This window comes from Coloeus monedula (genome assembly GCF_965178545.1).
Source record: "Coloeus monedula genome assembly, chromosome: 2".
NCBI lineage: Eukaryota > Metazoa > Chordata > Aves > Passeriformes > Corvidae > Coloeus > Coloeus monedula.
In genome coordinates, this window is record NC_138782.1 from 1,928,217 (window position 1) to 1,950,844 (window position 22,628).

General features: G+C 47.1%; 1 protein-coding gene across 4 annotated transcripts in view; it reads left to right on the forward strand.

Moving 5' to 3' along the window:
- Window positions 1-8,859: 8,859 nt before the first annotated feature.
- The window catches only part of SPTBN1 (spectrin beta, non-erythrocytic 1), a 121,369-nt gene continuing 107,600 nt past the window's right edge, over window positions 8,860-22,628 (forward strand). Inside the window, exons 1-2 of one of the 4 annotated variants that reach the window (XM_082276570.1) lie at window positions 8,860-9,052; window positions 9,999-10,157. The gene's annotated coding sequence lies outside the window, so the exon portion shown is untranslated. Of the gene's footprint in view, window positions 9,053-9,998; window positions 10,158-13,477; window positions 13,605-14,098; window positions 14,189-18,882; window positions 19,009-22,628 lie in introns of those variants that run through there. The other 3 variants (XM_082276568.1, XM_082276569.1, XM_082276571.1) reach the window with 3 other exon arrangements.

Sequence of the window (22,628 nt, forward strand, 5' to 3'; positions counted from 1 at the left end):
GAGCTGCAGGAGAGGGGAGCAGCTGGTGGAATTAATTGCCTGTAATTTTCTGGAGGTGATTGCTCTGCTGCAGCCATTCCCACTCAGCTGAGATCAGAAGGGTGGGAACAGGTTCTGTTTTTTCACAAAAATTATATCTGATAGAATATCTCAAAAGGAAAAGCCACATGCAGAGACTGTTTTAACATACTGACATATCCCAAGAAATTCAACTGCTGAAAAAATGTATTATAGAAAGTTCAGGTGCCTGTGCCAATAAATGACACACTCCCAGTGTCTGAGAGTTCCAATTCCCCTTTTCCAGTAGCTTGTGAGTGTCAGATTTGAACTTTTCCAACCAAAGTATCCTGCCCTCAGTGTCAGGCTCAGGTTGAACTTGCTTTTGCCGTGGGTTTTTAACTTTCAACAAAAGAACTTCAGCTTCTCCTCATAACCAGGTGTGTCCCACGTTACATGATTTGGTTTTTTTATAGGTTGGTTAAACTTTATTGACTTGCTCTTTAGGAAGGTGATTGCCACAGATATGTGATTTGCCACATCTGTGAAAGTAACCCAAATTTAGTCATTATAAAACCTCAGTAACACCACCTTCTACCAGGGAGAGGCTTGTTGGAGTTTGTCAGGGAAGAGTCTGTGTGGTGAAACAGGCCTTGGATAAGAGTCTCTGAGTGAAACTGGGTTGAACACTGAGCAAGGAATGGCCTGGTCCAGGGGTGACAGATGGCTGGGAAGCCAAACTGAGGCCACAGGGGCATTTCCATGGGGCTGCTGCTCCACAGGCTGCTGAAAGATGTTCCTGAAGGCAGCCAGCAAGGCAAGGCAGCCTGACTCTGCCATAGGAGGGAGGAGACAGCACTTTCAGGGATGTATCGGTGCAAGGATGAGGTCTGGTGGAGTGGAATTTAGTAGATCAGCATGAATGAAACAGGTTTCATGGAACCTGAGTCTGACAAGATAAACAGAGGTAAAGATTGGAAGCCAAATAATGAGGATTGACAGGGAGGGCTAGGAAGCAGCAGGGTATTAGTCATGAGCACCAGGAAAAACAAAACCAACCCAAAAACCAGCACAGAGATGAGAAATCAAGTTAAGAGCAGAAAGCCAGGCATCAAGTAACATGTAGAAAAATGAGGAGAAAACCAAGTGTCTACTCGTTGCTGTTAGGGATCATTTTTCCTGGAGACAGAAAGAAGGCTGGGGCCCAGTGGGAAAAATAGTGTGTAATAGTTCATAACACAGGGAGGGCTGAATTAAAATTGCACAAGCAACTCTTCATCTGCGGAGGTGGGAGAGCGCTGGAAAGTTGCATTAGTCAGAGGAGTGGTTTGGTGTTTTTTATTTGTTCTGAGGGGTTTTTTTTGTTTTCAACAAGGAGGGTAAGTAATCACTGCAAAAAATGTAATAGGCTGCATAATTAATGAGTAATGAATTCTCTTCCCCTTGGAACCTCCAAATCTCTAAGGAAGACAAACCTAACAAAGATGTAATCCAGTTTGCCCAGGATTTGTTGCTGGGGAAGGAAATGATGGTGGGGGATGTTGTGGCCTGTGGAAGAGTGGCATTCAGGCAATTACTCCTAGTTGTGAAGTCCCTGTTCCTTCAATCCTGACATTTCTACATCTGCTCTGCTTGGCCACCACTTGAATGCTGTTCCTTAGAGAGTCAACTTTCCATGAGCACGTGGAACTGCAGGAAGGAACAGAAAGGCTTTCCCTGATTTGGTGGCAGCTGAATCAGTTCCATTGGCTCCTCTCTGCTGCACAAGCCTGGCCTAGCAGCGTGAGCATCATTGGAAAAGCTGGAGGAGGAATCATCTTTGGAGGCCCCAAATCTCTCCTGGAGTTCCAAGGTCATCAGGGACCAGATGATTCTAGAAGGTGCTTTTTATTCTCTGCCTGCTTGCTCCCACTTCCAGCCTTCCCTGTGGGAACTGGCTGCTGAGAGGAAGCTGTTCCTGATCTTCAGACCTCTGCTTGTCCCTGGAGACAAGGGATTTTTCCTGCAGCCCGGACATAGGCAGCAATGATGTGACACAGGAAGGGAGGCAGGGCGAAGAGAAGGAAATCTCATTTTTCCTCCAAATGTGAGAATTATATCGATGCCTTGAAATATGCTGAAATCGATGAAATCATTTGGGAAACCACTGGAATACCTGCTATGGAGGCAGTGCTGTCCTGTTGGCTCTGAGCAGTGGCGCAGATGAAACAAAGATCTTTTCTGGAGCTTCACTACAAACCCCGGAGCCTGCTGGCCTCTTGGAAAAGAGTGAGAAGTCCCAGGCTGTGTCCTGGGTGGAGACCTGTTGGCTCTGAGGAGTGGGAAGGAGGCCAGTGGGCTGAGGCCAGCCCCGTGGCCTCTGCTATCTCCTGGCACGGAGGGCTCCGCTCCTCCCAGCCCTGCAGCCGACGCGCGGCTCCCTCGCTGCTCCCAGGGTGTTTGTCTGCAAAATCCACTCAAATCTCGCCTGGATTTTGCGAGATCCCTACTGAACTTGTAGGAAAAGATATACTGGTTTCTGCCAAATCTGGGGGAATATTCTGCAGGGCCCTGCTTGCCCACGGCTGGGACCCTCAGCTGGTGCAAAACCACTCTGAAGTAATGGCAGTAAAAATCTGGGGGGTGCCAATCCAGTATGAAAATCCCACTGTCCTGCTTTAGGATGTGCCGTCATTTGGACTGGATTTTAGGGCAAACTTTTAGCATTGGAAAAGCTGAAGAGGTGCATAGAGAAGGGAGGGAGCACTGTGGAGGCTGTGACTGAAGGCCTGTCAAAAGAAGGATCTCAAACACAGATCTGGGTGTGCCCTAGGAATAGCAGTCCTCTGGGATCCCTTTCACTCCCATTTTCCTCTGGTCCAAGGCACTGGACCAGTGACAGTTTTCTGAAGAGTGCATTTCAGTGAAATGCAGCTGAGATAAGGCAGGCTGTCACCTGGGGGCATCCCTCTCCCTTTCAGCTCTCCTGGCTTCCAGATAATTCCATTATGTGCACACATGAAAAATGGTTCTGTCCTGAGATGAGGTTACCAAGTCCAGCCAGGACTCTGAATGAATATTTGCAGCTCTTGGAGGGTTCTCCCCATGACAGTGCATTCAAAGCCAACCCAGCACACAAATCTTTTGCAGAACACATAAAAACTGTCTTAAAATCCCTTCTTCACGTGCACCACAACAATTTTATTCCTTTTAAGTTTGGGCAAGGTGTTAATATTCTTGGCTGGCTGGAAACCTAACAAATACCTTTGACTTCTCCCTTGGCTGTGCTTCTTGCTGGATCTGCCAAGCATTCTTTAGATGTCAAGGTCTGGGATTTATATGCTGGAAAGCGCACGATAGTTTGAGGGCACGGAGTTAACCAGTTTTGCACAGAACGTACTGCTTCTGTAAAAGTCATATTTTAGAATGGAATTGATGCCTTATGGAAAATCCTAAGTATGGAGGCAAAGTGAAGCTTTGTGTTTATATATACAGAGTGCCGATACAACCCCAGGCCTGGCTTTGCAGGATTCTCCACCCTCCTGTGCTGCTGTGCTTCAACCCACGGCCTGAAGGGTTCATCGCAGAGGTGAAGAGCTCCATTCCTATGTCCCATCTCCTAACAAGAACTTCCTCTTTGGCACGTTGTTTTGTTTTCCACTTTGTGTGAAGATCTGAATTCCAAAAGCCTAAGTGGCCAGATAGCACCGGGCATTTTGCAACATAGACTAGTGGATTTCTCCTTGGCTTCCCGAAGTGCTGTTGATTTCTGGAATTAGGGGAGAAGGTGAACGTCCTCCTCTTGTCTTGCACCGCTCCCTCATTGCACTTCCACCCCATCCCAGACCAGATCCTCCTGTAGAGGAGGTAGATTGGAATCTCGCAAGACCAAAGAAAAAAAGGAAAGTGGGTGAATTTCTAGATTTGCCTTTCAGAGGTTTCAGGTGCATCTTCAAGCATTTTTCAATGGCTAAAAAAGAAAATAAACTTACTTTTCCTTTTTTGTCATGATGTGAACAATTAAAGTATATTAGTCATACCTTTATTTTAGTTTAATTAATGGAGAGATAATAAGATATTTCCAAACAACAGCCCTGGAATGGAAACTGAGATTATGCTTTGCTTTTCTGGGCTGTAGCAAAGATCTGATTGGGAGTTTTGATGAACTTTAGTGCAAAAATACATTGAGTGAATATGGCTTTATTGTGAAAAGCAGATATGGATTACTGCTAGGTAAATTCCATAATGGAAAGTCTCCCTTTTTAGGGGGATGTGGATCCACCCTGAACAGGTCTTTGTTTATTTTTGAGATTGTTTCCTGCTTTTCCTTATCACAAACTTCCAGCTGTGAGTTAAAGAGGCAGCACTGATGTGCTGGACTAAGGGAAGCAAAGAGGCCTTTTCGTCCAGGGAAGGACTTGGACAACTATCCAGGGGTACATAGAGGCAGAGAAGGCTTCTCCAGCTCCCTTCCTTCAGCTGTTGACTCCACTGAAACAGAGGGAATAAGAGCAATAACAAACCTGGACTATTTTACTGTCATTTTTAGCCTGGTTTCACATGGAATTACACACCTATGTCTCCCTCTTCCCCAGTATCTTTTGGAGCTGTGGCTGAAGTCAACGTCTGAATTTTTATAAATAATTAACTTTTTACATGTTTCCTAAAATGAAACTTGTTTTATACTTCTGTCTGATCCTTTTCCTGTACTAAACTTTTTTTTCCAAGCGTAGTCCTCAAGAACAGGTGCAACATTCCAGCAGCATTCCCAGTAACAACAGAAGTAATGGCATCTTTTTCTTCTGGAGAATGGGGGGAGTGGGACTGGGAGTTGACCCAGATTCTCCCCTTGTCATAATGTCAAAGTCAGTTATGAAGATATCTGAACATGTAAAATTTTAAATTACTCTTCTAAAATCTATAAGGCAAGCCCTGATAAAACACATTTCAGTGACCTTTATGCTAGTAGTGAGTTGGGCCTCCTGTGATAAAATATTTTAGTCTATCCTAGGACAGAAACGATTTGTAGAAAAGCCTTCTGAGTAAAAACACAAAGCTAATTCCACACTTTTCAGCGTGCTGCTCCTTGGAATGTGAAAAAACCTCAGGCATCATTCTCTGCTCCCCTGACCCAACACCCATCAGTCACAATAAACACTAGAAATGTTGTGAAATAAATAAATAATGACAAATCCCAGTCCCGGGTGTTCTCCCTGTTCTGGGAGATGCGGGATGTCCTTGGCACGTTCCTGCAGTGTGCAGCTTTCCCCTCAGCCAGCACAGAAGGTGCCAGCCTGGTTTTGAGTGGGTCCCTTGAAATCACACTGGAACCCTGCTCCCAAAGACCTGGCAATGTTTGGAGTGTGGATTGGGATGGGCAGGGCCGGCAGTGCCTTGTGGTGACCTGTGGAGCAATGTGAGGACAGCAGCTCCGGGAGCTCGGGCTCATGGAATGACCCTTCCCTTGCACAGCTGCAGCCTTGGCACCCTCCAGGCTGCTGTCCCTGGGCACTCCCTGCTCCATGGGAACACTCTGCAGAGAGCAGTTTGCCCATATGGATTCATCTGGACAAAGGAATTTAGAAAAAATTGCTGGATCTGAATCTGGATCTCATTTCCATCTTGGCCTCTTTGGGAACAACTGTTCCGAGAAGGGAAGGCTCCAGGCTGGTTCCCTGTGCCCAGCAGCTCAGGGTTCTAAGTCAGGGAATATTAGCCACTGTGGAAGTGGCAAAACATGGGAGAAAAATAGGTGAGATGAGACCAGACTGCCAAGGGTGAACAGGGATATCCAAAGTTACCCCTATCACCATTGGGTGTTTTTTATAGCTCCCTGTGAATCTCTCATTCTAAAATGCAACAAAAGCACCTGAAGGTCACCAAAAAATCTGCATTTTCATGCTGTATTGCTTTGCTGTTACATTTAACCCTTGCTTCCCTTCCCTATTTTGCATTATAAACACGAAACTTTTATTCCAAGTGATAAGTGCACGCTGAGTTCTTCCACCTTAATTGGAAAGATGTCGATGACTTTCCCTGTTTTCACCATGGACCTGATCCAAAGCTCAAGGAAGGAAACTTCCAGCAGGCGTTGGCCTGTGTGTCAAAGACACTTGAATGACTTTCTCTGCATGGTGGGAAAATAGAATTTTCCATTCTATTATTTTCCTTTTTAAAAGGACATGCAGTATGTACTGGGTTATTTTTTAAATTATTTATACAACTGTATCCTGACAAGCTACGACTTCCTCCCGGATAAACACAGCTCCAGTTTGTTTCTGTAGTGTGGAGCTGTGTTTATAAGGTTGGGGAAGGACCACAACTAGTGTGGGGTGTGCTGTCCCAAAAATCCTCCCCTTTATTTTCTTTACAAACTTTGTGGACATTCTTCTTGTGTGGGTTTCACAGGTTCTGGTTCCTTGTATCACAACACCTGCTTTATGTAACCCACATTTGTTTTTATTCAACATTATACCTATGGATTTTGAATAATTATATAAATAAAACAGTGAGTTCCAGGCACTTGAGAGGAAAGGTGTGTCACAAATCTTTACCATTACACATTTATTTCATCGTGAAATTCTGGCATCAGACTCTCTTGTCATGTATTAAAGGCCACTTTTCCATTCTAGAAAATGGAAAGATTTCCATTTTAGAGAAGATCAAAGCATTGAGTTGGAAAGTGCTTTGTGGTACCTTGAATGGGACTGAAGGAAAAAAAAAATCAAATTCTGCTCTGTCAGGTGCTTATAAATGTTCATCTGAGAAAATCAGTGATCTGTCCCCTGGGTTTGTGCCATTTTCCATGGGTAGCACAGAGGCTCTAAAAGCACTTGGGAATTGGGCAAAGCAGCAAAGGCAGTCTGATTTTACCGGGCCTCTTCTCCCATCAGCTTCCCGCTTTTCAGACTTTCCTAATAGCTATTTTGGAGCTTTTTCCACAAGTAACAGTCTTTTATACAAAACTGGGTTCCCTGCAAATGCAGAAACCTCTGGATATTTTTTTTTGTGAAATCCAAACCCCAATTTTAGTGGCAAAGGATCCCGTGTGGGTTTGGAACTGCTGCTTCCCCAGGACCAGAGCACGATATTTGCCTGGTGTTATCCAGGTAGGAATAAGTGTGCTGAGTTCATCCCTATGGCTCACAGGGAAAGATCAGTTTGTTTGGCTCTGAAAATTTTACATTTTTCCTCATGAAAGTACCCTGGATAAGAAGTCATAACCTCTGAAGATGAGGTGACCACTTGGTTAACTGGAAACAAAGCTGCCTTCCAGGAGACAGGGCTCCTGGAGAGGAAGGATGCAAGAAGCATCACCTGCTGTGTGAGTTTTGCTGCTTTTTTCTCACTTTGTTTTTGTTCCTAGAGGGAGAGTGTGTTAAACAATAGCCTTCTGACTTGTTCTAGGCTTTGGCAGTTTTGGGAATAACATACACGCTGAAAGACAGGAATTTAGACATTGTGACCTCTGGCTAACTATAATACAGATGAAAGTTGAGAGTTTTCCAAGAAAACTAGCCCACAATTAAGATTTAATCCTGCAATTCGCCATTCCCCCCTCAGCCATCCACTAATGCTGCTTTGTGATGAAATTTCCAACAGATGGCTGGGATCCTCGAGGCGTGGAGAAACTGTTATTATCGGAATATTAGCAGGCTTTTAAACCTTCCTCCTACCTTAGCTGCTGTGCTAATGAGGCTCCCATCTCCCCTCCAGGGTTTGCTGCAGGGTTTTATCCCGCAAAAGGGACTTTTCAAGGAAGAAGTGAAAATGCTGAAGGAAATGTTGTAGGTACGGCCTTGGAAGAAGATTTCCCTTCATATCCTTTCTGCAAAGGTCTAAATAATGCTCTTGATTTTTTTCTCCTTGTGGAATAACGATGTTTGGACCTTGAATTGAAGTGTGTAGGAGTAAACTTCGCGAAGCATTTAAATAGCACCACAGCAAGAGGGGGAAAGCAGCATTCTGCAGAAACCTGCTGCTCTAGAACAAGGAGCAGGAGTGTATGGAATACCAGATCCTCTGCCTTGGGTTTCAGGCAAGCCACTATTTATAGGGCGATCACTGAAGCTGACTCCAGACTTCACTTATTAATAGCTGAGCCTACATTTCCCTTCTCTGCCAGAATTTTCCCAACTGCAGTTTCATGCTTCCCTTGTCATGCTGAACGTTGCTGGTGGTTTGTGGACACGTGGCTGGGCAGCGGTGGGGGCTGATAAAATTGGATTCGCCAGCTTCCTTGTTAGCAAATCCTGCATGGATCTAATCCTGCTTTGGGAGTGATGTGGGAATGTGGGTTCTGTTGCCTGCACGCTCTGATGACACTCAAAGATGAAGCTTGGTACTTCAAAGTCACTCCAGAACATCCGTCTGCAGTATGAAAGTCAGATTTTGGGAAAAGGTGTGTTACTGTGTGGGATTCTGAGGAAATCCTGCAGGCCTTGACTTAAGCCCTTAAAATCCACTGTGCTTGGCTGCTTTTGACTTCTTAAAATTTGGCCAAATCCTTTGTAAGGCAGAATCATGGCACTGGGGGCTTTTTGCCCACCAGAGCATGGGAGAGTCACACTCAAATTCCTCATTACTGGGATTCATGTGGAGAGTTCCTCACTAAGGCGGTGACTGGTAAGGGCCAGGACATTTTTAGAATAAGCAGTCCTGCATGGAGGCAGGTGAGAGATCTCTGCTAAATGAGGAAAGGGGAATCTTCTTAAAGCTTCCCACAGAATTAAAAGTTGCCAGCTTGTGCTTGCAGACCTGCACCTGAGCAACAGCCCCTGTGTGGAGAGTGTCCAGGATCCAACGTGGAAGTTGTGAGCATGGGAGGGAGCAACTCCAGCCTGGAGCTCCGAATGATAGAGCAGCCTCTTTCTTCTGGTAAATAATTCCTGTTAATGTGTCTCTCTGAGGATCATTTCATCCATCTGTGTGGCAGCATTAAGGCAGGGAGAGCAGATGACTGCACCTGGATGAGGCTCCACTGATGTCAGACATATCCCTGTACATGGTCCAGCTGCATGGAACTGAACAAGGAATCACAGCCTCAGCAGTTAAAGCCCAGCATTACCAGAGCAAGGTAATCACCACAGAAAGCATTTAAAAATTTGTTTATGCTGATGGGTTCTTGGAGTATGTGCTGATGTCTTAAGCTGACCTGAAAGCTTCAGTTCCTGTAGGAAAAGTAAGCAGGTTGTCAGAAAAATGAATAAAATCTAGGAGAGGGCTAAGAATTTAACTTGTTTTCCCTGTTAATGGACCAGCTGCAACTGGCAACTTTATTTTGTCGAATTACTCGGGCTGATGTGTGTTTTTCATAGAATCATGGAATGGTTTGGGTTGGAAGGGACCTTAAAACCCATCCAGTCCCACCCCCTGCCATGGCAGGGACACCTTCCACCATCCCAGGGTGCTCCATGCCCCATCCAGCCTGGCCTTGGACATTTCTAGGGATGAGGCAGCCACAGCTTCTCTGGGCAACCTGTGCCAGGGCCTCACCACCCTCACAGAATTTCTCCCTAATATCTAATCTAAACCTATTCACTTTCAGTTTAAAGCCATTAAATTTCTGATCAGGTGCATTTCTGATGCATCCAGAGGAAATGGAGGACTAAAACTATGGTGAAACACAAGGAAAGAGAATAATGTTTGGCAATAAGGGGCAAAGGTTTTTGCAGAGAATTACGCAGGTTTTTGTGGGACAGATAAATGCTGAGGATTTTGGTCTGCTTTTGTCCCCATTTCTCTTTGGGTGAGGAAACCTTGCTGCATCAACACCTCTGAGGCATTGAGCTTCAAACTGCTGCACCACGAAAGGGGCTTTGAAGGGCCAAGAAGCTTCCTTTGCAGTTGTGATTGGATTTCTTCCGTATGGAGCCCACAGGACATGAGAGCAGGTCCCAAGCCATTTATTTAGTTTTTTAATGTACTGCCTTGGACACAATGGAAACGTCTGCAGGGGATGTTGTGGTACTCTGGCCCCAAGCCCCTGCCAGCTCTCACTAATGCTTCCTGTCCTTCCACAGGGATTCCTGCCAGGACTCCTCCCGGCCACTGGAGATTGCCGTGATGCTGGCAGGGAGAGCAGGAAAGCCATCTTGTCTTCACACTGTCAGCATTTCCACTGCTGACTCCGGTGGCGTGGGAAGGAGACAGCAGCTGGCTGAGGCCAAGGCCAAACTTTTGTAAGTGCCCTGTGCTTGAGTCATTTTCCAGGGTTGGGGATGTTGGGCACGTGGAGAAATAGGCCTGGAGCTCACGGGAACTGATGGTGCAGAGTAAACAGCTGAGAATGGATACTCTGGGAACAGGGTAGGCACAGAGAGTTGGGGAGCACTTACAAAAATAAGACTTCCTCAACAAAAGAGTATTGCCAGACCTCTGAGGTGCAACCTGAGCGTAGAGTTACAGTGATCTGCATGTCCTTGCTGCTTGTTTCTCCCAGTAGAGCCCCCTCCTGTGTCACACGCACCTTTCCCTGTGGCTACTGCATGGGCATACCTGGATGAGTGTTTACTCCCTGATGCAGAATTTTGGGTTGGTCAGCCTCCTGAGCTGGTTGTAGAGAGAAGGCAAATTTAGGATTGAGGATCAGACACATCTATGTTTTCAGTGACTGTTGGGAAACAGAAATATCCCAGTACATCCATCCCGGGAAATGCATTGCTACAAAGTGTTCCTGAAGGTAAGGGTGTAACCCTGAGCTGGGTGTAACCAAGGTGCTGAGGAGAAAGAGGGTTCTGTGGGGAAATATTTGTGAAGAGGAGGAGAAAGAGGGTTCTGTGAGGAAATGTTTGTGAAGAGGAGCCATCCTGCTTCCAGACACACTGTGCACACAATGAGGGAGCTGAGTTTCCCTCTGGGCAGATTCTTGCCCATCTTTGATTTTCTTCTCAAGAGCTTGGCCAAGTCTGCCACGAGACAAAAGACAAAGCTCCAGTCTGGATTTGTGCCTTGGAGCCCCACTGTGTGTCTGCAACCGGGAGTTGCAGTTGGAGGAAAGGTGTGTCTGGTGAGGGGAATGGATCTCAGTCACGCTGGGAACCTGCGGAACTGGAACTGTCTGATAACAGGAGGCTCTTCCAGTCTAATGGAACAGTGAGGGCGTTTTTTATTATAGTGTGAGTTTCTTGGTGTGCATTTTTATTGTGTTCTTGGAAATTGCCACCATCCTTCAGTAGATTTTTTTGAGTTTTAGTACTGCCTTAACAATTGTGGCTCTTAATATCTCATCTAGATGTGTTGCTTTTGTATCTGCTTGGAAGTACCCTTATACAAATTCAAATGTGGGCCTTGAGGACATGGTTTAGTGGTGGCCTTGGCAGTGCTGGGTTAATGGTTGGACTCAAGGATCTTACAGGATTTTTCTGACCTAAACCATTCTATGATTCCAATTTTGATTCATTTTATTTTGAACAATGCATTCAGTTATTTGAACTAGGATTTATTTTTAAATTATCTTTCAGAGAGGTTGGAATGTGATTACCTGTACACACCTGTGCCGTGTTTTCCCCTTGCTGAAGGTGTCAATATGCACATGGATCTGTTTCTGTGGGATGAACCTCAAACAATAATATTGAGTGTGATGCCTGGTAGATTTTCAAAAGGAAAAAACCCGAAGATTAAATGTTGCTTCAATGGTGAAGAAATCCTATGTTTGCCTGGGCAAAATGCGTTGGGCTTCAGAGTCAAACTAACTACAAAGTAACGGGGCTGAAGGGGAGTGACTTTGCCCAACATTGTTGCTGCCCCTTTCCACTTCATTTAATAACAGTTTCTGTCATGGCCATTCATCCCAGTCCTTTCATTTGGTTAAAGGAGCAGGAATGTGGACGTCAGTGGGAACAACCTGTTTGTCTGACTGGCTTTACTCGCTGACATTAGGAAGTGCTGCTAGTTTACCTTGTGAGTATTCCCTGCTGAATTGTCACCAGGCTGTAGGCTTTGTTCGTGCTGAAAATACAAACAAATTGGTGCCATAGTTTTTAAAATTAACTGAGCATGCTCTCTGTCAAATTGGAGATGCTGCTGTGAAGTATCAGCAGCAAAACCTTTGTATCTGCCCTGTTCTTTACCAAATGCTGGCTCTTTAAAAAGAAGAAAAGGACTGTCAGTAACTGGGATAACTGGTTGGAGCCCACAGTGTCCCCTGCTATTCTGGTTCTTGCTTCTCCAGGCATTCATTCCTACCCAGTTATTTCCATGGGAATCCATGGCCCACCCATCTTTGAGCTATGGGGGTTAGGGAATCCTAAAATATGCTGCATGCTCTTGCTCACTCCCAGGCATTGCAGACTTTTGTCCCTGCCAGCTTGCTTGATGGATATTAATAATTGAGTGAAGGGTGATTTTTTAAGATGTTTCTTAACATCCTAGCATTTGAATATATTTTTAAAAATTTCTATCCATATACACACATTTTTACTGCATCCCAAAGTCTGGATATGAACCAGCACAAGTGACAAACATGAAAGTATGTTCTTAGATCTTATCAAGAATCTTGTAGGCTTCATGTGACAGAACATTTTAAAGAGACTTTCTGAATGCCAGAGGAGCTTTTCCCAAGTTTAAGTGACTTAGTCCCTTTGGGCTCTCACTGGAAATTGGGAGGAGGACACACTGTGGGAGCAGTAAGGAGGTGGCTCTGGCAGGGCAGTCTTGGAAATCAAAGGAGAACAAAATATCCAAAAGAGTCAGGCTGATAAATATGACAGGCTGGAAATGAAGCAATATTCCAGAGATTACGCCAGGAAGTGGATATTGGAAATTTTGGCAAAGTGGCTGAGTGTGAAGGGGCAGGAGCCAGATAAGAGGGAGTTTAAGATAGGCAGAGGACAGGAACTCCAGACAGCAGTTAAATAGGAGTGAGTGCAGCGATGAAGAGCAGGAGAAAAGGGAGAGATAACCAAGGAGCCAAATGAATCCAAGAGTGGTTTGCTGATTTTTTAATAAAAGACATGGATAGCACTGGTCCATAGCAAGTGAGAGGTGAGGGGGAGTTAATAGGAGGGAAGGAGCATGACCATGAGGAGGGTCAGGACAGGGAGGCAGGCAGGGGGCCAGGATTAGCAAAGGAAACCTGAAGAAGCAGTGTCTGCCTCTGACCTTGGCTGTAGAAGAGGGGAAGGAAGGAAAGGCACACTGGCTGTGGGGCAGCAGTTTTCTCTGGAAAGACAGGTAAAATCCTGCCCAGGAAAAGAGGAAAAGGGAAAGTGTGGCAGAAGGACAGCTGGGCTTGGGTTCTAGGATTCGGTTGCACTGGCAAAGGGAGGCTGTTTACGTGGGAAGGTGGCAGGACTGGAGCAGGAGAGGATGGCTGCAGTGGAGGAAGTCAAACCCGGGATGGGGTTTCCACTAGGAATGACAGAGCAGCGGGAGGGAGAGTAGCACTAGAGGAAATGGATGCTGGGGGCGAGCCAACATTGTCTTTGCGATAGGAGAGGGTGTCAGAGGAGGAGGAGCGAGGAGGCTGGAGAGACCCAATAACCAAATAAATGTAAGAGAAGGGAAGGGGAGCCGGGAGCGGCTGGATAACACCCACGGGAGGCTGGGAGCGAGGGCCGGCGGAGGGGGAAGACCTGGAGTGAGCACAGAGCAGGCCCGAGCAGCAGCAGGCGGAGCAGCAGGAGCAGGTGAGGATGCGCCCCGGGCGGTGCGGGCTGCGAGCCGTGCCGAGCCCCCGCGCCGCAGGGCCGCCGCAGGGCAGGGGCGCGGGGCGGGGGCTCCTCCCGCGCTGTCCCCGCCCCCCGCGCCCCCCGCTCCGCTCCGCGCCGGGCGGGGCACACGGAGCTCACGCAGCGCCGCGCGGGGCTGCGGGCACCGCCGCTCCTCCCGCACAGCGCGGAGCCGCCGCCCGGGCAGCCGAGGTAGGGCCGGGAGCGGGGAGCCGGGAGCGGGAATGGGGGGCGGCCCCCCCTTCCCGGGAGCGTGTGCGCAGCGCGGAGCGCGGGCGGCTCCCGCAGCCTCTCCGCAGCCCCGATCGGCGCGGAGCGGGCCCGGCGCTGTCAGAGCCGCCCTGCCCCGCCCCGCCCTGCCCTGCCCTGCGGCGGCCCCGGCCCGTCCCCGGGGACCGCGGCCGCCGCCCCTTTCCCTCCCTCCCCTTCCCTCCCTCCCCGCCCGCGGTGCCGCCTCCGCCGCGCAGCCGCACGCCCCGCGCGGTGCGGTGCGGAGAGCCCGGTTCGGCTGCTGCTCCTGCGGTATTCCTTGCTAGACGGATGTAATTCCTTCTTTATTTTTCTTCGTCGGGGCGGTGCGCGGGGGGCGGCGCGGGGGTCGCGGCGCGCTGTCAGCCGGGCCCGCTGCGGGGCTTTGTGTGCGGGAGCGCCGCGCTGACCCCGCCGCGCTCCGGGTGTGGGGCTGCGGTCCGGGCGCGGCCATCGCCCGCCGCCGCGGGTGCCGCGGTGCCCGCAGTGAGCGGCACAATGCCTGGGCTTGGTTCGGTTGTCTCGGGGATGGCTCTGGCTGTTAGGTGGGTACAGGCCTGATTTAACAAAAAAAAAAATATGGCAGACTTGTGCTAGAGTCTGTGAGACTGCAGCAGCTCTGAAAAACCCTCGTTCATGGCACAGGGGCTGACGTTTCATTCAGTAGCTGATGTTTTTCCTTTTGGAGTGATGATCCAGAATGAGCATTGAATTTGTGATGTTGATGTCTTAATTGTGAGTGAAATTGCATTCTTGTTTAAAGGTGAGTAGTGATCTGTGTTTCTACGTTGTGCTCCGCATTGTCCGTAGGTATAAATGCTAAATGTTCAAGATCAAGATTGCAGGGAGAGGGAGTAAACACAAACTGTCAAGATCCGGAGCGTTTGGCTCATCCTTCGACCTTTATTGACAGGATACCAGCATTATGAAACCTGCTTATTGAACAGTTCAGGAAAAGGGCTGGAATTCCCGCAGCCCGGCATCGTGCTGACAGGCATCTTGGGGAACAATGCTCCCCGGAGCCGGGGTTAGAGAGGCAGGGCACAGAGAGGAATTTATTCTGAGAGATAGCAGCCGTGTGAAAATGTCAGGGGAGGCTGTGACTCCTCAGGCCATTGCAGGAAAACTCCGCTGGAGGAAGGACTTGCATATGCTCAGAAGGCTCTGGGGCGAGAGACAGGAGTGAAAATGGAATGGGATAAAGGGCTGGGAAGGTGGGTGATGGCAGTGGGATGTGATTTCTAAAGAATCGTTCTTATCCTTTAGCGTTTTTTTTTTTTCCCCCCGTGTTTCTGGGGAGAACAGAAATGGCTGTAGTGATGCCTCCATGACTTAGCAATGGTTGTAGGGCTGTGGGGAGGGACGAGGGGCTGGCTCATGTGTCACAACCAGTGCTGGAAAGGCAGGAAAACAGGGAATATTTTGTTACTTCATGCAGTAGCATTAGCATGGAATTATGAATGTGGAATCTGGAGGTTGGGTTCTGTTCCAGAACCCGCTTTAGGTTTTTCTGTAATGCAGGTTAAGTGCAGCAAATGACACTCACTAAAGCAGGATGCAGCATTTTGGGATAAAATAGGAGCTTGCAGCAGCCATGTGGCAAAAAGCGTTAGAGATGCTGTTTCATCTCTGTGGTGGCATGGATGCTGCAGCCTTTGGAATTGCTGTGTGTCACTGAACCCTGCACACAGGAGTGGGACAGAGAGGGGCAAAACCCTCCTGCTGCATGTATGGAGACCAGGATACTGCTGTGTGCAGCTCCAAGAGCCCCTGGGGAGCAGGAGTACAAACCATTTTATGAAAGATGTTTTCTTTTTCCTTCATCATCTAGAAAATGGAATGAGTTAAACCCCCTTTATTGGATGGGCCTGGATTGCTCGTTTGCATTACGTCACCTGAGTAAGGATTTATTTTTCATGTGGGTCAGCTACAGGATTTAATATTTGTAGTTGGATTGCCTGCAAAATAATTGTATTTCATTAGCGAGGAGTGCATGGACATCTTTTGTGGAGCACAGAGGAGAAAGTCTGTTTATGCAGATGTTTAAGGGTCAGACTGCAAAAGTTATTTAGACTGTTAATCTCTATAGGCACCTAAATTCCTTAGTCATCTGATCTGGGCACAAGTGAACAACCAGTACATTAGTTTATCATTGCCCATTAGCCATGAGTCAGCTCGTAAATCCTGCCCAGGCTGGTGTCTGTGGCCACAGGCTTCCTGATTGCCCTTTCCCGGGTCTAGGAATACCTTTGGAAGTGTTGGAGCCTCAGGGGCCGGACAGGTGACCTGACGTCAGGGCAAGGAGCCACCAGCCCCCCTCGGATCTCTCTGGCTCATCTGAGGTTGTGCAGGAGAGCAGTGCAGGCTCTTTCCTGTGGTGCCTGGAAACTCCTGATGAGACCAGGCCTGTGCTCCATGGCAGGAGCTGTGTGGAGCCATAAGGGCTCTCCTGGCATATCAGCTCCTGCCGTGGGCTGCTCCCGTTTCCAGCTGATGGAGCTGGGGAGTTTGCCAGCGTGTTGGACCCTTACCTTTGCTGAGGCTCATGGCAGCTTTCCCAAGTGCAACCAGCAGGAATCTGGCCTAGAGGTGTGAAATGTGGAAATCCAGTTGCCTCCTCTTGCTTTAAACCTGAGAAACCATCTCGTGTTGGCTGCTCTGACCAGATACCACTTGTGTGGAGAAGCAAGTGTTGGAGCTGCAGCTCCACACCGAGGGGAGTGTGATCCATTAGGATCTGTGTCCTGCAGAGCCTGGTTTGGAGCCTGCTTCCCCCGCTGCTGGGTTCATTTCCCCCCACCCACATGTGGTTTTCGTTTGTCAGCCTTTTATTATTACTCTTAAAATGATCTGTTGTGAATTTGTTTTTCTAATGAACATGAATACAACGTTGCAGCAGTTACAGCTGGACCTTTGGAGGCTTTTCCTGTAATGAAAAAAGGGTTTCAGAGAGATTACGTGGTTTTTTTTAAAAAAACAGAAAGACATAAGAAAAAATTCTTCTTACGCCCAGTAGACCCCAATTTATTCAAGAGCTTGATCAGAGTGACATAAATCAATTCTATATATATATATATATATATAAGCAGGCAGCTTTTTTTTCTATTTTGTCCCACTTTATTTCTTTTTCCTGTGTTGTTAATCCCAGACACATTTTTTACTGTCCATTCCTCATTAAAAAAGGCCAGTTTTGCATGGAAAAAGCTTTGATGTGTATTGTTAGGTGAGGGTTGAGTTCATAACAGATTTTATGGCTGGGGGGGCTGTGTCTGGAGGTGTTATTTCTGCTTGCAGTGAAATGTATGTGATTATCAAAAGATATGCACCAATGTATAAAGGTTGTACTCAGGGATTGTATACATCTTTCTGTGGCCTAGGACAGATTAAGGTTGAGGATTATATTGAGCTATTGTTTTTCATCACTATTAACGTTTTTCTCATCATCTTCTCTGCGAGGTTTTTTCTCGTTGAATGGTGATCATTTCAGGGTGTTCTTACTTTGTCATGTCTCATCACTTTCCTGCTATTCTCTTAATATATTATTTGGTTGTTTAATATATTTACTCTCCTATTACATTGCACAAACTCATATTTGTTTTTAAGCTGCATGTGTTTTAGCCTACCAGAAATTCCTTTGGTGTGTCACCACTGCCACCGGAGAAACACGTTTATGCCGCTGTGCAGCCACTTTTATTCCACAATGTGCTGAGTGTTAGAACTTTAAAAAGAGCTGGAAAGTTGGTTTGATTTGTTCAGCAGCCCCTCATGTCAAGAGGGCAGTGGGGAGTGAACAAAAGAGGCACTGCGTGTGAAGCCCTTGTGGCAGCAGGTGCTGACCCACACCTGTTGGATACTGGGAATAGCCTCGCTGGTCATACCAGCCGTGCCCTTGGAACAGGAGAGGTGTGCCATTAACACTCTGTCCTGAGAGCTAAAAATACTCTGCCACCGAACTGTTCACAGGTAAATGTTCCAAATTTAGCAGTTTTTCTGTTTACTGGGATTCCAAACATAGGCTGTTCCCTTTTTGGGAGAAGTAGCCAGACCTGAAGTTCCACCTGCTGAGCAATTAGCCTGTAATCTGTGAAACATGTTCAGGAGTGATGCTCTTGGATTTGATCTCCCGGGTTTTGTTCACATGTCCAGAGCTGTGCACAAGAGGAAAGCAGTTTTCCTTCTCTGTTTGTGAGAACAGGAAACACAGATGCTTCTGCAAGTCATCAGAGAAGCTGTGGGCTTGCCTTGAAAAGCAAAGTATTTGTATTTTATTTTTAAGACAGGAATAGGGATTGGCTGACAGCTCAGTTTGATTGGTGTGACCACTGGGTTTAGTCTCGTTAATCATGTCTCAATACAGCATGGAATGATTCCTGGAATGGGCAGCTGCTACTCTGCATGAGATGTGGGGTCTGGGAAGAGACGTAGTTGCAGACACAGATCTAGGATGTGATCAGAGAAGAGGAGATGCAGACCTGGAGCCGCCCAGCCGTGCCCCACTGCCCACGTGAGCGACTGGCACGGGGTTAACGGGTTTGAAGTAGCCAACTTAATGAATAAAGCATTTATGCTTCATGTGTTCAGTCTCCCTGTAGGAAGTGCTGGAGTGGTTGTTGTGATCCTTCCTGCCCTCAGTCCATGGGGACTTGCACACCTTTAGTTGTAGCTTTTGTTTTTTCAGTTTGCCCAGAGGTTTTGTAAAACAGCATCACATTGAGGTCATGCCTGTGCTAAAATTTCCTGGCCAGGGCTGCAGTGGTGCCTGCAGAGATCAGGGAGGATCATGCCCCACCCTGAAATGGTGGAGTTGGATTTTCCATTTTCCCCCTTCCTTGGAGGCGTCAGTGGCCGGGGCTGGGTGGGAGGTGCTCCGAGGTGACGCAGAGGTTCCTCTCCAAGCCTGGCCCTGACATTTTAAGGTTATACTGATTACCCAGTTTATCCCAGGCAGACATTTTTCCCAAGCCAGACCTACAGGCATCTTTGGGAAGTCTTTTATTTTCGCTGTGGGATTCAGCTCCAGTAGTGTCCCAAGAACGTGGTCAAGGTCTTCTACAAGGAGTTGTGGGGATTTTCTGCCATCCAGCAGTAATCCAGATCTGCAGCTTTTGGTTTTGTAAGTTCCTGCCTTTTGTTCTGAATTAATCCTATTGCTCTATGGATTGATTTATTACAGAATGACATGGGGTGTCTTCTTTTGGTTCTTACATGATAAAAGGGAGCCTTGTGTTTGGAAGGGCAAGGAAGCTATGAATGGATCCTGTTCTTCAGGGCATGGTGAGCTCTGGCAGCGTGAGCAGAGCCTGGGGTACGGTGGGACTGATCACTCTGGGGTTGTGCACCAGGACCAAAAGCTGATTTTTGCCACTCATAAAATCAATTTTGCTTAGTGCCTAGACACTACAAATGCTCTAACTAATTATAGCAAGTAGCTCCTCTGTTTTTTTGGCTTAGAAGGGAAAAGGTGCTGCCTGCTGTATGTAAACTGATTTAACATAAATACATTTATTTGAACACCCACAGATTTTGGGTTTGGGCATTCCAGATGTTGGCTTTTTTCAGGAGCTAAACCAATGGTGAGATTTTCTTGCCAAGGGCTTTCACTGACTTTTCTCTAAGTAAACAAATATTTAATGAAAATATTTCGGAGTGATCTGCGCCGGTCCCTGCAGATGGGGTGGATGGCTCGTGGGTCTGGGGTGCCAGAGGCACACACATTTACAACAACACTGGAATGCAGCTTGGAGCTAATTTTTGGAAAGGGACTTTGGGCCTAGACCTGCCTTATGGAAGTCTGGTATTTCGTAAAGGAGGATCATACAGTAGAGCACCCTTTGCTAGAGCCTGGATCAGGCAGGAGTCTAGTGAGGAAGTCAGGACAGTTCTCCATGACTTAACAGGAATTCCTTGTCATGTAGGATTCATATGGGGTAAGGATAACCTGGTTAGCTTAACATTTGCTTTTATAATGTGGAATACTGTGACCTTTTTTGGACCATAATGCCATGAATAACTCTCTACAATTTCATCATAGTACAAGATGAATGGATTAATTGCTACCTTTTTATTTTTAACACTTTTTTAGAGTAATGTATTCTTATAGCAATTTTAGATGCTTTTAGGAGGCCAGGTCCTGAGCCTGAAAGAAATCTGGTTGATTTTGGTGGAGCTACACTGATTATCACAAGTTTAAAAATCTGCCTTGCAGTCTTCAAGTTTTCATAAAACAAACACTGGAGCCTGTTGTGTTTTATTCTGTTGGTGTTTTTGGCATCAGAGAAGCTTTTCCTGATTGTTTTCCTCATTTGAAGGCTGATTGTACTGAGTGACCTCTTGCTACTAAAGGGTGGGTCAGTTTATGTGGGAAAGTCTTAGTCAATGTGTCTGGGAGATAAGTGGGACTGCATCCCAACGAGCCTTGTGCGTTAAATACTGGAATGTGCTGGGGATGTGCCAGGAGATTGGAAGCAGGACTCTGCGACAAGCCCGATGCAGTCACACTCTCCCTAAAATAGCACTGTGGATAACAGGAGATCTGCAAAGTTATCACTTACCTCATTTTCGCACAAATTCTTTCCTAAAAATGGATTATTGACTGAGGGTTCAGGCGGGTTTTTTCGGTAATACATTCCATTTGCATTTTGAGAGCAGTCATGTCCCTCTTAAGTCTTATGCTGCAGGTAAGAGGGAAAAAGCTGTGGTGAAACCACACAAGTCCCAGCCCAGGAAAAACCACTTGTATCATCCTCATCATCACCTGAATGAGAAATGAGATGGGTTTTACCTCAGTGTAGGTCAGTAGGAGCCTCTTCAAATTCATCTTGAACTATCTGGAAGTATCAAGGCAGAGATGAATCAGTTCAGCGGCCTCAGACGTGCCTGGGCTGGCTGTGGGTGACAGCATTTTGGCACCAGCCCCTGGATGCAAACAGCCAGTGTTTGGATATTCAAATGAGCAGTGGTTTACCACTGCAGGCCGTAGATGGTTTTGTTTAAGGGGAAAAAGAAGGAAATTTGATTTTCGGCCCTGTGTCAAGTTTGCTGAGGGAAGAATCTGATTGTGCAGCTTCAGTGGTTGGCATAAGCCAGTTAAACTTAAAACCTGGGGTGCCTGAATTAGTTTCTTAGGAAAGAGGATGAGTTGGCTGCTAAATGGGATAGTGTGAGGAAAGTGCGGGGGCGGCCGGGTTGGGAGCAAGGTTGGGAGATCCTGAGTCAGCAGGTGCTTGTTTTGCCCCGGTGAGAGGCTGTGTGAGGAAAGTATGGATCCAAATAACCATTCCCTGGATGTGTGTTTGCACTGCAGCTCAGTGAAAGGGAAAACAAAAGTGGGCTTGTCAGGGAATCATAAGATTGAGTACAAAAAGCCTGGAGTGCCCTAAGTCATGACCTTTTAGTGCCTGCAGATTTGAGGACGAGCTGCGCTCTTGGAAAGGCAAATGGATTAGAGGTCATTTGTGGAAAATATCCCTCAGCTTCTGGTGTGCAATGCCAGCCTGGTGTCAGCTCAGCTCCTGAGCCCCACGAGATGTGACTCCCAACAAGCCTGGACCAGGTCTGACATCCCTGGCCCCGGCAATTAGATCCACATGGATTGTGCTTGGAGCAGAGTGGTGTCACATCCCCTGTGCTTCTGAGGTTCTCCATGGGGAGGACACTCACTCAGCAGCAGCTGCCAGGCTCTCTGTTATCCTGCTCCACAGTCCCTCGGGAAGGGAAAGCTGTGGCACCCAGGATGAAGTGGGGCATTGTGGTTGTGCTCCGAGGTTGGCTGGGGAGGAGGATGTGGCGCAGCAGCCCCACCCCTGTGGCCCCGGGGGGATTCCCTGACCCCAGGTGCCCCATTGATCCAGCTTTGCAGCTTCCCAGCACCCGGGTGTGTAAAGGAGCTTTATTGCTGCTCCAAGGAGGGACATGATGACATCAAACCCAGGTAAAAGGGAAAAAGAGGTGAAAGCCTGCAATTCAATGGAGTTTCACTGAGCTCTGCCTTCTCCAGTCTTGCTCACTTTCAGGTTTTGTATTAGGAGGCATAAAAATTTCCAGAAATTGCAGTTTATGTAAGAGATGTGAATAATGGCTAATAATAAGTGAAACTGCCATGAGGAACGGGAAGAGGGGGGAAGTAGGTTATTTTTAGAGACCTATTCTCATTGTATGCTAGACAAACAAGAATAAGGTGACTTTGCATTAAACATGTACCACAAAGAAGTGAAGATATTTTCCCCAGACCAATCCCCATGGTGCAGTAATGGTCTGTACTATCTGCCAGCTTAGGAATCAGACTCAAAACTGCTTCTTCACTGTTTAGTAAGAAAAGAGGGACCTTCCATGCTCATTTTCATTGCAGTACTGTGATTCTTCTCGCTCTGTGAAGCTTGAGAATGAAGGATCTGAATCCCCACTTGTGCCAAGTTATACAACTACATCCCAGCATGGGATGTCGTGTCCATTTACATCATCACAGTCTGGGGCTTGAGGTTTAAATCCTCTTCATAGAGAAATATGCACAAGAACATCTCAGAATCACAGAATTAACTAGGTTGGAAAAGATCTTTGAGATCATTGAGTCCAACCTATATCGGAGATAATTTTGTGTTGCTCAGTTATGTTTCAGAACCATGTTAGAAATGTAAAGATTGTTAAAAAACATGACAAGATCCCAAAATGTTGGAGTCAGGGATGGTGATCCCTCTCCGTGGGCAGGGAGCCCACAGCTCTTATGTAGCTGTGTTT